The sequence below is a fragment of the Falco rusticolus genome, chromosome 6, assembly GCF_015220075.1.
Source record: "Falco rusticolus isolate bFalRus1 chromosome 6, bFalRus1.pri, whole genome shotgun sequence".
Lineage (NCBI taxonomy): Eukaryota > Metazoa > Chordata > Aves > Falconiformes > Falconidae > Falco > Falco rusticolus.
Genome location: NC_051192.1, coordinates 56,764,397 through 56,779,955, shown reverse-complemented (window position 1 = coordinate 56,779,955; position 15,559 = coordinate 56,764,397). Strand labels below are relative to the sequence as shown.

The window sequence follows — 15,559 nt, the reverse complement described above, 5'->3', positions numbered from 1 at the left end:
CCTGCTCTGCTCTTAAATGTGTGGCACCTGAAATTTTTCCATCACAGTCCTGGTAGTTTCCAAATTAGCATAATTAAGCCTCAGTCCTACCATGGAACTCCAGGATAACCTTATTGATCTTTCCCTGTGCTATCAATAGCCTCTAACACTACTGTGTATTAATACAGAATATTTCAGTTAGAAGGACCTTCTAGTCCAACTGTCTGACCAAAAGTTAAAGCATGTTATTAACGGCATGAACTGCCTTCCAACTATTGACACTTCACTTGCAATTCCCATAGTTGATTTCTCAATAATCCCTTATGAGGCACACTGACAAGCCATTCTTCAGGTTTTTAACCAGAGTAAAGATGAAGCACCCTACTGGGCAAATAATTACCTTCACTAAAGATGTTGTCTTGCCTTATACTTGATGATGCTCAGTTCTTTTCAAGACACTTCAGATGGCTTTCAAAAGACCAAGATGTTTCCCTAGTCTTCCCAGGAATTAGTTTCTTTGAATTAGTCAGGTATGTTTACTAACGTCTTTCTTTAGCACTTCAAGTAATTTGAAGATTCTTCAAAATCCAACACCAATTCCAGCCAAGTTGAGCTGATTTCTCTTAAGAAACCAAATTGCTCACAACTCCTCTTTCAACTCACTTCTACATACCACTCAGTCAAAAGTATTAGGTACCTTCTGGGATGGGAGTGAATACAAGGTTCTTCCACATTCTGCATTTACTTGAATTCACCTGTTAAGGCCTCAGACTTATGACAGTTTCTTGCCAGAAGACCAGTAGAATTTCTCAAGATACTTTAAGTAATCCTTACTTTCAATATATGAAAATTTCTTACTTTTTGTAATTATTTTTGCTTGAACAATCCCTGCTGAATTTAAAATTTTCTATTTTTGTATTTCACTTTCCATGCATTCTGAGTTCCTACTGAACCAGTGGGGCTACAGCTCCTGTATTCACAGAATAAACGGTGCAGTCTTGCTGTATTTATCTAAAATACTTTTTTATTACTTTGGCATTATCTTACATTCTTTGACTGCACTATGACATGCTCAAATTTATGTAAAATCCACAGGTTTAAGATATGCTTAGGTAACACATGTTGAATCAAGAATTTCAGTATTATATCTTTTCTACTTCTCATATATATATGTATAAATAAGACAATCTTGGCAACTGGCTTTAGGTTGCCCTGCTTGAGCAGAGGGGTTGCACCAGATGACCTCCAGAGGACCCTTCCAACCTCATCCATTCTGTGTTATTTATCTACTATACTTGCTTCTATTAATTTTCTTTCCATTTTTTTCTCCAAATAGATAAAAAAATATCTTTCATATATTAATCTACACAGAGATTCTGTTTACACAATACTCACAGAACACAATCACAACTAAACTCCTTATACAGTTTGCATAAATTTAATTTTAGAAAACCTTCTTAAGTACTCCTAACTCAAAGAGTTGTCTGTTCTTTAAAAAACTAAACAGTAACTTCTGTCTTAACAAAATCCCCCCAAAACACTGGTACACAGAGAACACAAAGAACTGAAATGGAGACACTTGCTGATCTGTACTTCATTTCTTTCTGTTAGTTCAGATTGCTCAGGCAGAATGGGAGCAGTGAAAAATGGCACAACGTAAAGGCAGTATTAAGTCGGAAAGCACTGTTTTCACATGGGTAACAATGCATAGAGTGGCTTCCCCTTCACTAAATTTCTGTAACATGTAAAACCACTGAAGCACTTTAAAAAAAGACAAGAGTAGTTCCCCTGCATTCATCATTCAAGTTACCAGAAAACACACGAGGTTCATGACACTGACCTGCTGAAGGAATGAAGAAATATTTTGATGGACCTAACTGAATTAAATAAAGCTGCTGATTAAGACATGGCTCTGAATCCCACTGGGAGTAGAAAGCAGGTGGCAGAAGAGAGATGCAACTGTTACTCAGCATTTACTTATCTGTGAACAATTTTATCTATGTAACCTACCAGCCACAGGTAAGGCTAGCAAAAGTTGGCCCCTTAACCTGTGTAACAGACTGAACACCACCAAGGAAAATCCCAGTATTTTCATGCTCAGGAACTGTGTCCAAGTGGACAAACAGAATGTTGTAGAATTTTATATTTACAGAACTGCTTTACAGTTTCCTTATAAGTGTAATACAGATTGTGATACAGCATGAAGCAGGATGTCAAGGGTTTTTTTTTTATTTTGCAATATAAGAGGAAGGGGGGAAAAAGTAAGAGAGTAAAATCAGGAAAAAAATACCAAAAAAACCACTAAAGAATGAGAAAAAAACACAGATGAAGCAAAACACAGATACAACAGATATTCCTGCTTTTAAAGACAGCAAATTTTGTGTATTCACATTTGCACCTATATTTACTACATTTTTGAACACATCCCATAAATCCTTGGGCTTAGGAAAGCACAAAAGTGTGGCACATTGCAAGATTCCTGGGGAAAGAAACCCATTCTTACCTGAAATTCAGAATGAAGTTTTTAAAGAAAAATTAGGAAGCTGTATCAGTTAAACATTTGGAGTAAAACCTTAGAACTGGATTTTTTTCTTCTAGATTACTACCTGCAAAAGGACAAAGTTGTTTTGATCTACACTTTTAATTCTACTACTTTACCTGAATTTTTTTTTTACTTGCAAACATAACAAGATTGTGTGCTAAATCTGTATTACTTCCCACAAAGCCTAGCAGAAGCTAGTCTCTTTTCAAACTAAATGAATTATTTTGCATAAATTAAAACCTAATGATTTGATGGTATTGTGACCTGTCTTATTAGTAGGTACAGTAGGTATTTGCTTATTGTCAAAATACCTGACTAACATCAGTTCTGCAACTTCTTCAGACTATGTGACTATCTACCATTGATATATTCTGGGCACTGGTATGCCAGGAACCAAAGTTTCAGCAATACATCATAATGGAGATAAACAGCAAGATACTTGAAAAATGAGTCAAAATAGACTCATTTTTAGCCCAACTACACAAAATCTTCTCCAGTGAATCTAACTTCGTATTTAATCAATACATACATGTAAAGACTTAAGGAGCTAAACACACTGACCCAGCTTTTAAAAATTCACTTCCCCTTTGAAGAGATTTGTGAACAAATTCTGTACATAACTTCAGACCAGCCACACAAAGAAAAACTGCATACAACTAGCTCAATACATCACTGCAAATTCTTCCTCAAAATACCATGTACAAAATCTAACAACAAAGTTACGAACATAGGTCTGACACAACCCTGATTTCCATTAGGATTTACATGCCTAGAGCTTGTTACTGGCAAGAAAGACAGCCAGACCTATTACCCATAACTAGGCTTTGCCAATGCCTCAGTAGCACTGATGAAGCAAGGGGTAACCTATCCCAGAATAGTGTGAAAAATTAAAACTGAAAATAATCAGAATTTCAAAATGTACACCAGATTACTCAGTCCAATGTACACAAATATATGTTGTAAAAATCTGCCTGTTAGAAAGTCTGCAGATGTGATATTTAGCACACTCAGTAGAGGACAGAGGACCATATCACCACTCTCAAGTTTATTAGAAATAGATGTACATACAAAACAGTTCGCAAAAAAGTCAAATGTAGATTATTAGAGATAGTTTTGCTACATTTCAGAGTCCCACATTTCTTTCTCAACTTGTAAGACAGTCGTCATAACGTCTTCAGAAATATTTCTTCTATGTCTACAACTGTTCTTAAATAGCCATGTTTAGAAAAAAAATCCATTAGCCAATAATGAAATAGAATCTTTAAAGATACCGCTAGAGATGACATCTGGTCTTTATTTGTAAGCTAAACATTTCACATACCAGCCCGAAAAGCTCTTGCCTACAATTCTAAAAGCCACAGCAGGTATTCCGGGTGGGATTCAAACTAAATCTTGTTATAAACTTTTGGTATGCAAGCTGTTACTATAAAATAAATTTTATACAACTTGTTTGAAATTACACCCAAGCAGCTAGAACTGAATATGTTTACATGTTCTGATGTCATTTAAAACTCTCTTCCACTATGTAACTATGAAGTGCCTCCAACTTCATTATTAAAAGCACTACATAACTGGTATTTGTTGTTAAAGGAGGAGAAAAACAAGCTTTTAAACGAAAGACTTCTTGTCCCACTTCTGAGACAAGAGCCCAGGCACTGGCTTTGTGACAACATTGGAAGGGTTGCATTGTGTGGAATAATCAAGACAACAGTTATGTTATGGGTGGGGAAAATACACATTAAATAAGTATTTTCAATTAAATTTACTGAAGAGAGGAGAAAAAAATGGTAACTCTTCAATATAATGCAGATAATACAAACAATAAGAAGTATTTATAAAGCATGTCTACTCTACAGCTTGTCCTTTCCTTTGCAGAGTTTCTATTAGAAACTTTTAAAAAAGAAAATACAATGTATTAATGATTATTTCACAGGAGATGCCCAACACAGAAAGCATTTAACATCCAAGAGAATTTTACTGCAATAGACAGTAAATTTTTATGTAATTCACCATTCAAAAAGGAGCATGAAGACATACAGGCAGGAATTCAAACCATCTACTGGATTACTCGCCTCTGTGTATAAAAACTTGGCTAATAATTGTGGGCTTTTAGAAACCACTGTACAAAGAAAAAACGATTAAGTTTTCAAGGAGAATGCTTTTAGAAAGCTCTCCATAATGCTGATTATTCAATGCACACTCACATATCATTAAATCAAGGTGGGGGGCAATATCTAAAAGTGAACTAGAAAGCACTGCTGAAAATCTGATCTAGTTCACAGTATTCAACAAGATGATGTCCTGTTAGCATACTTGCCCCATACATCTGCAATATCTGGCCCAATGAGAACACAGTAAAGAAACACTTGAGAAAATCTTGAGGAAAACACATACATAAAGCTTTCAATGTGCACTACAATCCTATGTAAGATTTAACATATACTGTCATAATAAGAAGAATCTTCTCAAGACAGGCGAGTCCAACTTTTTCAGCCAACTGTTTCTTGCACTATTATCTCAATCATGATACCAGATACAATTATAATTGCCTAGCACCGTGCCAATATCCCTAACATAGAAGAAAAATATATTAAGTTCTACAGAGTGATACGGGGGGGGGGAGCGGGGAGTACCGTTCCCTATTAATGCACAAGAAAATACTATTCAAATAACATGGACTTTCCTACGTGCAATATCCACATAATAAACTGTAGAATCTGCATTATCAAGCAGTTTCTCACATGCATTTGCCTACTAACCATTCTACTGGGACAAATTCCAAATTTTCAACTCTCTGAACACTTCAGAAAACTGTCAGGTGATTTAGTGCCATTTCTACATACACAACCCAAACTATAGCGCCACTAAATTACCATTTCCCTTTTTTAAGTTTCCTTCTCCCACCTGCCAAAGACATTTATATTCACACTGACACAAAACTGAGTTGTAGACTAGAGAAAGGTAGACAATAATTCTCTCAGCTTCTCAACAAAACTGCGACTGTTGTCAACATTCAGTTTTAAACCTAGACGTGACTAAATACAACAAAATACTACGTTTTTCATGTAAAAAAGCATGGGATAGTGATTATATTTCAAATGCATTCATATCCCACATACCCGAACAGCTATACCATCAACTCGTGGTAACTAAGAAGGCCTGATCTCTCAGTCAAGATGCAGCAAAGACTTCAGCAAAAGAGAAACTAAAATAAATCTCAAAGTATTTTCTTAACACGTAGCACCAAAATGACAATTAGGCAATAGTTTTACCGATTCTCATTTGCAACAACCTACATAGCTAATACATGCCTCCATTACCCAGAAAAAAGCATCCCAATATCAGCTGATATAACCTCTTTATCACATCACATATAAAGCACGCTACACATTTTGGTGTTAAGCCATCTTGCTTCGAACAGTAACTCAGAAGAATATAAGGCATCCCGAGTGTATTAATTTCTCTCAAGGAATTAGGAGGGTAAGGTTATGAAATACGCGAAAGAGAACAATGCCAAAAAAAAAAAAAATCTTTGCACAATGACTGCCAAGGAGATTAAAACCCGAACTGTTAGTTGTAAGCAAGATCCACTCAGGGCAGCTGGCATTTTTCTCAACTTTTTGTTATTGTAGTCTGCACAGACACGTTTGAAGGAAAATTAAAACCTAACACTTCATTGTGTGATACCAACTACCGAAAGCATTTGGTCTGCTCGCTCCACCCTCAGAAAGCAGTCATTATCCTTAACAGCACTAAAAAGAAAGAACACAAGTTTTCACGCTTTCGGTAGGTTTAAACAAAGCCCATATTACCCAAATCCTGCACGCACGCAATTGTCCGCGGGGCCGCCGAAACGCCGCCCCCGTGCCCCCGGCGCCGCACGGCGCTCCGCACCGCAGCCCATTGTAACACCCGGCGGCGCGTGTCCGCCCCCCGGCCTGCCCGAGCTCCCGTCACCCGCCCCGGTACCGCTCCCACCTGGACCCCCACCGCCGCCGAGGGCCCGGCCCCCGCGCTTCCCCCCGGCCACAACCTCGCCCCTCCAGCGCGCTGGGTTCCCGCTCCCCTCGGCTCGCCCTGAGCACAATGCCGCTCCCGCCCCCGCCAGAGGCGCCTCCGCCCGCCCCCCTCACACCGACGGCGCCGCCGCCGCCTCCCCTCACGGCGCTCCCTCCCCACCTCGGCGCCGCTCCCCGGCGAGCCGGGAGGACACAAAGGCGGCGAGGCGCGGGCGGCCGCCGAGCAGGCCCCGCGCCGCCCGGTGACCTGCCACAACATGGCCCCCTCCCGCTCTCCTCCTCCCCTCCCTCTCCCCTCCCCTCCCTCGGCGCGCAGCCGAGGCCGAAGACAAAAGGGGGCTGGAAAAAGGGGGGGCCCGCCCGCCCGCTCCGCCCGCCCGCGGCCTAGCCGGCGCGGCCCCGGCCCCCGAGGGTACTCACGGGCTGGCTGGCGGCGCTGCTCGCTGCGATGGAGCCGGAGCGGGCCCTGGGACACCCCTGCCCGCTCGCCGCCGCCCCGCCGCCACCGCCGCCCTCCTCCTCCTCCTCCTCCTCCTCCCTCTCAGCGCCTCTCCTTCCTGCCTCCCCTCCCCCCCTTCAGCCGCGAGGGGCTCACAACAACATGGCGGGAGGGCGAGCCCGGCGCGCACAGAGGGAGAGGGACAGCGAGAGCGCGGCAAACCTCCCCCCGCCGCCGCCGCCGCCGCCGCCGCCGCTCGCCCCTGCCGCCGCCACAGCGCATGCGCGCCCGAGCCCGGGAGGGAGGCGGCGAGGGAGAAGGAGGTGGCGGCCCCCGGCCCCTTCCGCCGCGCGCCGCGCATGCGCCGCCGGCCAGCCCGAGCGCGGCCTCCGGGCCCCCGCCCCTCCGCGCGGCCGCTCCGAGCCCTGTTCCCTCCCGCCGCACGGGCCGCTCAGACGGGGCTCCTGCGGGGGCTCTGCGCTGGGGTTTTTCCTTCGTTTTTCGCCTTCGGGGAGGAGTGGCGGTGGAGGCGGTGCCCGGCCGGAGGCCCGGGGTTAGGAGACAAAGGGGAGGGCGAGGCCCGTTTTCAGGGGCGCCCGGTAGCGGCTGAGACCTTAGGCTCAGCGCCGCCCGCGGGGGAGGTTACCGTGGTTTTACAATAAACAGAAACGCATCACCCTGGTTATTAATTAACTATTGTGCCGGTGGTTGCTGCGAGATGATTTTGGGAAAAGAGCTAGTTATTTCCTTCCCTCGAGAGAGTTAAATGCTGTCTCTGTGATAACAGCTGGGTGGTTGCTCTTGGTAAATACAGTGCTGGATGCTAGTAAAACCTTGCTAGTGATGGTTTTAAGCCGTCTCACTCAATACGAGCATAAATTCTACCTATTTAGTTGCCCCTGATAAACGAGAGGGAGCTCTGCCTGTCGGTGACATTTCGAAATGCGGATTTCACAAGTGAATGCACAGGTTTGCCTTTTTAACCGTTCTGAAAGGAGCCTGGTTAGAGAGCGCTCCATTTCAGGAAGCAGCACGCAGGTGCTATCCACAGATCAAACCTTCAGACGAAACCCGGTTGTCTGTCCTGCAGCAGCTGTTCAGAATGCTGCTACCGGCTGTATTTTCCGTAGGCAGAAGGGAGGCAGGCGCCGCCAGTCCCGGTGACTTGTTCTGGGTATGGAAGGGGAAGAGCAGGCAAGTTAGGGTGCAGGAATACCACGTGTACTGGTGCTACCGCTGGCAGCAGCAGTTGTGGTGATGAGATGTCTGGGACTACCAACTGCGTTCTTAAAAATAGAGATGTCTCGAAGGAAAAAACCCTCACGGTTTTCAGTATTTATAGACATGGTTAAAAACATGAAAGTTCCCAGCTCCTGATAAAGATAGAAACATTTTCCCAAGAAATGAAAATGATTTCTTTGGCTTAATACTAGTCAGCTAAGTACCCAGATGTCTGTAGTCTGCCTCTGCTTGTGTGGCTAATCCCTGTGATCCTGTGTCCTGTCCCACTGCCACCTTTGGACTGTCTCCAGGGAGGCTGCAGGGCTGGAAAGCCAATTCCTTTGCTTACTTGAGGAGACAAGGCCTCCAAGTCACAGGCTCCAACTTAGCCCTTCACTTCAGGCAGACTGGCTGGGACTGGAGAAAACCCTGTTACACTCTTGGCATCCTGAACACTTGGAGCAGCTGGTCTACATTACACCAGCTCTCTTGCTCAGACCCTTTTGGGGACCATATTTGTCCTGGATAATTCTGATCAGTGTTTGTATAAAGCATTAAATGTCCAGGAAGAACACAGCATGCATTTGATTAGCATAAGCTTGAACAACTCTACATTGGTTTGCTTTTCAGTACTGGAAAATCCAACCTGATCACAAAACAAAAATGTTTAAGTGCAGTCACTTTGGGATTTGATCTGAGAAATGCAATGGCTTGGTTATATTCTAAAAAAAGAAAGACAAAAAATATTCCACCACCACCACCGCCAATTTAATGATGGCACTGAAGTTTTTTTGTCTCATGCTAAAACAGTTCAAAAAAAGTCTCTCTTAACTTTGTTCTGAGTGGAAACTTTAAAAGTACTTAATACTTTAGATAGTTTAACTCAGTATCACTCCATTACAAAATGCTTTTCCTAGCTATTCCTATTTTTAAGGAGGTGTTAACAGCTGACTGGGCTCTGCTTACACTCCAAATGTTTCAGATAAACTCCATTAACACAGTTATGCTTTGTTTTTTTCTATGAATAAGCATCCTCAGTGAAAAATACTAAACAAATGGTACAGTCTACAGTTTAGAATGGTAGCCAAGGATAAGGAAAGCCTGGATGCTGTTGCCTTCCTCCACAGTCTTCCTGTGAGACCTTGGGCAAGGTACTTAACTGAAGAGCACTCACAGAAACTGAAAGCTGCAGTCCTAACCACTCCCACCTCAGCTAGTGTCTAATCCTGAAGGTGTCTACATTCTCTAAAGCCACAAACTTCAGGACCTAAAACTCTGTACATGAACAAAAATTTGTTCTGTTGTGCCACGACATCCACGTCTCCCAGCAGTCTTGACAGGCAGTGCTGTTAGATCTAGCAGAGTAGCAAATAATTAACCTATATTAATTAAAACCAAGGTACTCCTCTGTGAAAATGAAACAACTAGATGTGGCACACCTCAGAGCACGTCCAGAAAATACATGGGTCCCTACAAAAGCTTGCACTCTTTTAAAACAAAGTGTACAACACCCTTCATGCGCAGGACTGGGGAGCACCCAGATTTTATTCCTCTGCTCAAGATTCACAGCTCTGACTTCCTTAGAGCGAGTCCCCAAAACCAGCAGGCTACTTTGGCTGCCCTCTGCTGCAGCTGGGCTGTTCTGCAGGGAAGAATTCAGGATCTTAGTCTCCTATCTTCTACTTAATGGCCTTGCTGGCCTTGCAGTCATAGAATCATAGAATGATCTGGGTTGGAAGGGACCTTTAATGATCCTCTAGTCCAAACACCAAGTCTATCTCCAGTCTAATCCCCAGTCTAACTACTATCCTACTGCTTAAGAGGAGCAGTCATAAATGGGTGAGCCTCTCTCAGTTCTCTGAAATAACAGCTGCTGTTAACTACCTGCCACCTTCACAGAAGGACAGCACTCCAATCGGAAGCAGTTAGAGCTGTCTGTCCATGTTTCAGAGTAGGGCCCTGGAATGGTGGTTTATATCCTTAGTGTGTCCCTTGTTAGCTACATCTCGGTAAGACACACTGATCTGGATGTATGTTTTGAGCATTTGGAGAAGCAGATCCTGTTCTGAAGTTACTAATTTTCCCACATACTGTGTCACAAATCTAGTCACTCAGTGCACAACCCTGGATTCCACTTTGTCAACAGCCACACAATTAATTAATTAAAAGATCCATGAGTCTGAAGTACTACATTCACAAGACTTGCTGCTAAATGCATCACTATAGGAAACCGTCAATATTTCATGTTTTAGGCAGTGACCACAATATGTAGGAGAGTTTACCGAGATAAGAACTGGCCCAGTGGGCCAAGCATCCCCTTTAGCTAGCCCCTGCCCAGGGCCTCAGGGGAATGTGCTTACAAGCCACCGACTCTTACTGAGTGGCTTTCCAATCCACGCATCCTTTTGCCCCACCATTGCTTCAAAACCCCAGCCTTCCCCTGCCATAACCATCCACCATGCTAACTCAGGGTTGACTTTTCTGTGTTATTGCTATTGCTACCATGTAACCTGTTCATTAACTCAGCTCCTGCTGCATCTCATTGTACTGATACTGTTGCCTTAATTCCTACAAACTTCACGGCCTATTCCTGTTTCAACCCTCTCTCTTCTGACACAAAAATATCCCATTTAACACAAAAGCTGGCCCAAAAAGGCCTTCCTTCAGTACGATTCCTGTAAACCCATTTGACAACCGCCAGGATCTCAGTGCAATTAAAAGCCCAGTCAGTTCCATTGCTCAAATTTGTGCTAGTATTTCCATTTGTTTCCCCCATTTGTCTGTGCAACTGTGTTTCTTCAAGGAAGACCATCGGGGGGTGGGGGTGGGGCATGGAGGAGTGTTCAGACTAGCTAGCAACTGGCATAACATACTGAGCTAGTGTAAATTAGAACACTTCAGTTTAGCACTAGGAGAAAATTCACAGCTGAATTATAATTTAGCCACTAATCCCATTTTTTGAATGTGCTCATTACTATATTACTGTTCTAAAATGCAGAGATGCTGACTTGACATTCAGTTACATGGTCATCATACCTGTAGACATGATCAGCTTTTCTAAAGAAGCTGTTCTGCAAGAGGTTTAAAGGGAATGCATGAGGGGAGGTGTCAGCGAACAGAGCGCGCAGCCCTGCAGCACAGATCTTTGAGAAAGAAGTGTGTCTTGTGGGAGTGCTTTGCTAAGTAAGTCTATGCTAGAATGGCCAAGAAGGTGTCAGCTGAAGACTTGTTTCACCGGCAAGACAGCTTTTGTCCCCAGGTCATTCACCCCCTCATAATTGGCTGAGGTATAAACAAACTTCATAAACATACCTCAGAGTCACAACCGCCAGACAGACATTGTTACACAACAAGAGTAACTAATGGCATCACTTCGTGTACATGAATGTGAATAGCTTTGGAGTGGCAAAGGCAGAGATAACGCCAGCTGTTTTTTTACATTCCCATTCACTTGGTTGACAACAGAGTGGCTATCAACGTTTATCTTAAGAAAAAACCTGGGTGTCTCAATACAAGTATATTTTTCTTTCCAGTGGAGAATTAAGTTCCAGGAACTTCATGCTGAATGCAGACTGTGCCTCTTAGAACTGGAGATTGCATATTTCACTCAGTACAAAGAATGAAACCTCAAAGAAGAGCATCAAATTGACTCTTGCTTATTTTATATATTAAGCAGAAAATAGTAAATGCTCCAGTTTCTAAAAAGGGGAAAAAAAGTTCAAAGAAATATCCCAGGCAATGGAGGCAATCACAAGAGCTCTGACTAGGAGACAGTGGGGGTTTTTTGTGCACTTAGAATAAGATAGTTCAGCCAGGTCAGAACCACAAAGAGTGGGCAGAATGTGGGTTTTTTCCCCCTCTCCTAAGGAAAAACATTCTAAGAATCCTAAAAGCATATCCGTAAGTTTTAATTTTGTGGCATAAAGTCTCACCAACTTAACTTGCGTGAACTAGAAATTCTCTGTATCTTCAAAAATGACAAGCCATAGTACAGAGGATAAGCTAGAATAAACATCTGCAACAGTACTTTGGTTTATATAATTTATCTCATCTTAGGTTCATCAACACCTTCTGCCTATTGCCGTATCATATATTGGTGCTCCTAGCTGCAGTAGGTTATTCTAATAAGGTTCTGAACGAGCAGCCCAACACCAAGTGGACTTTGCTTAGGGTAATACTGGACATCTGTGGTCATCTTTGCTCTTGTGGTGTAACCACTAGACTATGTATTTTTTCATCTATTTTAACCATACGTGAAGCTCACCAGAATTTTCTCTTCTTACACAGTGGCAAGGGGGCTGACCGCAAGCAATAACATACGTCTACATGACTGGACGCATCATTTGAATACAAAAATGCAGCACAGACATATTTACTCAGAGCTAGTTAAGACCCACATTCTGACTCACCGTTATGGCATGAAGACATATGCACTGGCCCCCATTTCCACAAAGAGAATGCAAACCTTACTCTATGCCAACCATGCCTTCAGAACAACAAGGCATAGTGCAGTAAATGTACAACACCGGAGATACAGTCAGGAAGGGAAATCCTAGCTTGCTTCCTGAGCATAAACAAAATGGTTGAGCACTGTAATACTGAAAAGTAGGTGTCAATGTTATGCATGTATTGCATAAAGTATTACATAAATAGCGACAGTGTATTCATACATATGTGGGCTTACCTTTAATTATACCTGTAGGCTTCACAGACTTCTAAAGTACCTTTTCTGTTTCCAGTGCATTCCTCTTCCTAGGCAGTTAGTCAAGCAGAATAAAACAAAAAAATCCATCAAGCTGAAATAATGTATTTTTAATACTGGAAAATTCAAGTTCTTTTTCAGTCAGCTCTCCCGCTCTTACAGTAAAGGACCCCTGTCTTCAGCTAATCTCCTATCAGGTCCCAACAGCCATTTGTGCATCTGCACCCACCAGTGCTGGGGTGCGGGCCCAGGGGTAAGTCTGCATCCATAGCAGAAAATGGAAAAGGCAGGGCGAGCAGGAAGAGCAGCACTTTGTTTTCCTGCGGGAGCTGCTGGGGCAGGAACCCACCACCCAGCCACCCACCTATACCTTTGCTGTTCCTGTAACACTGGGAGCAAGGAGCTTTGCAAGTGGGAAGCTGAAAATAGCTGTCCTAATGGGAGTAATCGATTCCCATGTCCCTGGCACAGGAAAAGTAGGCACCACACCACACCCTGCAGCCTGCAGCTTGCTTTGCCTACTGGCTTGAGCTGGCTCCAGGCAGAAATCCAGTTCAGCTGGAAAACTTCTTCCCTCGTAATACATCCTGTTAGTGGACCGCAAAACAGGAAGTTTGTATGTGTAAATAAGAGTGCCTTTCCACTCATTTTGGCTAAGGGCTAAGAACTGGAAGACAACAGCTGTAGATTCATCCAATTTGCATTCAAGAGAACAGTACTACTTCAGAGTGATTCTTGGACATCCTTATTATGTCATGAATTTATCAGCGGACTGCATCACTGACAAGGGTAATTAGGAAGCTATGATCTGGGACCAGGAAGAGTCCTCCAAGCCTTTAAACACAGTTCTTCTCTTCATACAAACTGAAATGAAAATTTACCAAATGGAATTAAAACCTGCTCCCCATCTCCCATACATACTTCCCCTGGAAGGCCAGGAAAAGATGTGCAATCCATTTCATCCTTCCTTTTATTCATACCGGTTTGTAACTTTAACCAAAGCATACAGATGGAAGTAGTTTCAATCTCAACACTTCACTCTTTGCAACATCTTTAGTTTTTCTATTGGTAAAATTGTACAGAATGAAGCATTAGCTGCAGAATACTTTGTTACAACTTCATAAAGCACCAGCTAAAGGTATAAAATGTCATAACCTATGTGACTTTTCTAGGCAAAAGTTCTTTTTCCTTGATGTTTGGCAGAGCCAAAGCAACATTATAATTAAAGAGTGTTAAAATTAACCCCTTGCCCTAGCTTTTTGAGAAGCTGGGCAGTGGCATGGCGACAGGCTGAGCCCCCTTGTCCCTGACTTAGCTTACCCCAGGAGACCAACTTCGCAGTGCTCCAAGGATGGCCCAGAGCCTATCGTACAGCTCATACCTCCTCCACAAACAAAATGTTTTGGGCACGCAGGGGCAAAGCCTGACCTCATGCTGGCCCTGGCTGTGTACTGAGGCACATTGCACCCCTGCGTGGGGGAACAGCAGTGGAAGAGTGATCTGCCCCACATGTGCTGACAGCAGTCTGCGCAATGCCGGGATAAGCCTACCCAGCCCCACCCTGCACTTCATGCTGTGTCCCAGGGAAAGCAAAACAGGCAGAGGCAGCCCACAAAACATTCATGAGTTGTTGCAAGCAGCGTTACCCTATTTTTCTTTCTGGCTGTTGTCCTCTGAGTGCTTTTCCTAGTCCCCTAGTAGTAGAGCAGGTGCTCTGCTCCCAAAGCTGGATCCTCCCTGCTTTTGCAATTAAGAAGAATGAAAGAGGCAGGTGGGCCAACAGCTCTTTAGTCTTTTGGATTATTGGGAGGAAGATGCTGCTGTGGCAGCAGTGAGGCAGGCTGGGGAAGGGAGCTGCTTCTGGGGGCCTTAAATGTCACTCTCGTCCAGAGTTTCATTAAAAAACAGGTATCAGTTTTGGTGAAATGTTTAAGGCATTGAGTTTAGTACCTTCAGCTACTATGTCCCCTTTTCACCTGAGAAAAACTGGAATGATTTTGGCCAATATTATTATGATGGTTTTGACAAAAATTGTACAGAGGATGCTACTTTATTATAGAATGATACCTAACACAGTGAATGTAAAGTTATAGGCTAAGCTCTAAGCTTGTGTTGTAAAAATTCATTTTAAAAATAACGTTTAGTGTTAGTGAAAGCATTACTATACACCTACTCATAAATGTAGGAATGCATTTAACTAATTAAATTAACAATTTTGGAGTTGAAAATATAGCCATATTTTAATTCTTTTTTTAATCTTGCTTGCTAGAGAGTTTTAATGAAAGTGTTTATTTTTATTCTGGTATTTAAAATTACAGCATTCATTTGATAATGATTCTGCAAAACAGACTTCATATAGGACAAGATAATCTAATCTTGAATTCAACTTAATAAATAAATGAAAAACAAATTTCCAAACTTGAAAGGAGTTCTCAAGAGTACAAACAAATGCAAAGAAACAATTGACGCTAATTTGAAGTACTGCTAGAAAAAGAAAATGAAAACAGAACAGGCTTGGAACACTGTATATGTACACTGTGTATTTATATAGTTATAAAATCAGGAAATATAGATATGAAGAGGAATGAAGGAACACATTTGTATAATATTCTCTCAGTGGGTGAAAGAAAATGTGCCACTGGCACTTTATACAGTAA

At 42.8% G+C, this 15,559-nt stretch overlaps 1 protein-coding gene across 12 annotated transcripts in view; it reads right to left on the bottom strand.

Annotated features, from left to right (window-relative positions):
* Window positions 1-13,077, bottom strand: part of PUM2 (pumilio RNA binding family member 2) — a 73,631-nt gene extending 60,554 nt beyond the window's left edge. For 6 of the 12 annotated variants that reach the window (XM_037392803.1, XM_037392809.1, XM_037392813.1 and 3 more), the window contains exon 1: window positions 6,961-7,248. The gene's annotated coding sequence lies outside the window, so the exon portion shown is untranslated. Of the gene's footprint in view, window positions 1-6,700; window positions 6,757-6,960; window positions 7,251-8,037; window positions 8,150-12,884 lie in introns of those variants that run through there. The other 6 variants (XM_037392804.1, XM_037392805.1, XM_037392816.1 and 3 more) reach the window with 6 other exon arrangements.
* Window positions 13,078-15,559: the final 2,482 nt, after the last annotated feature.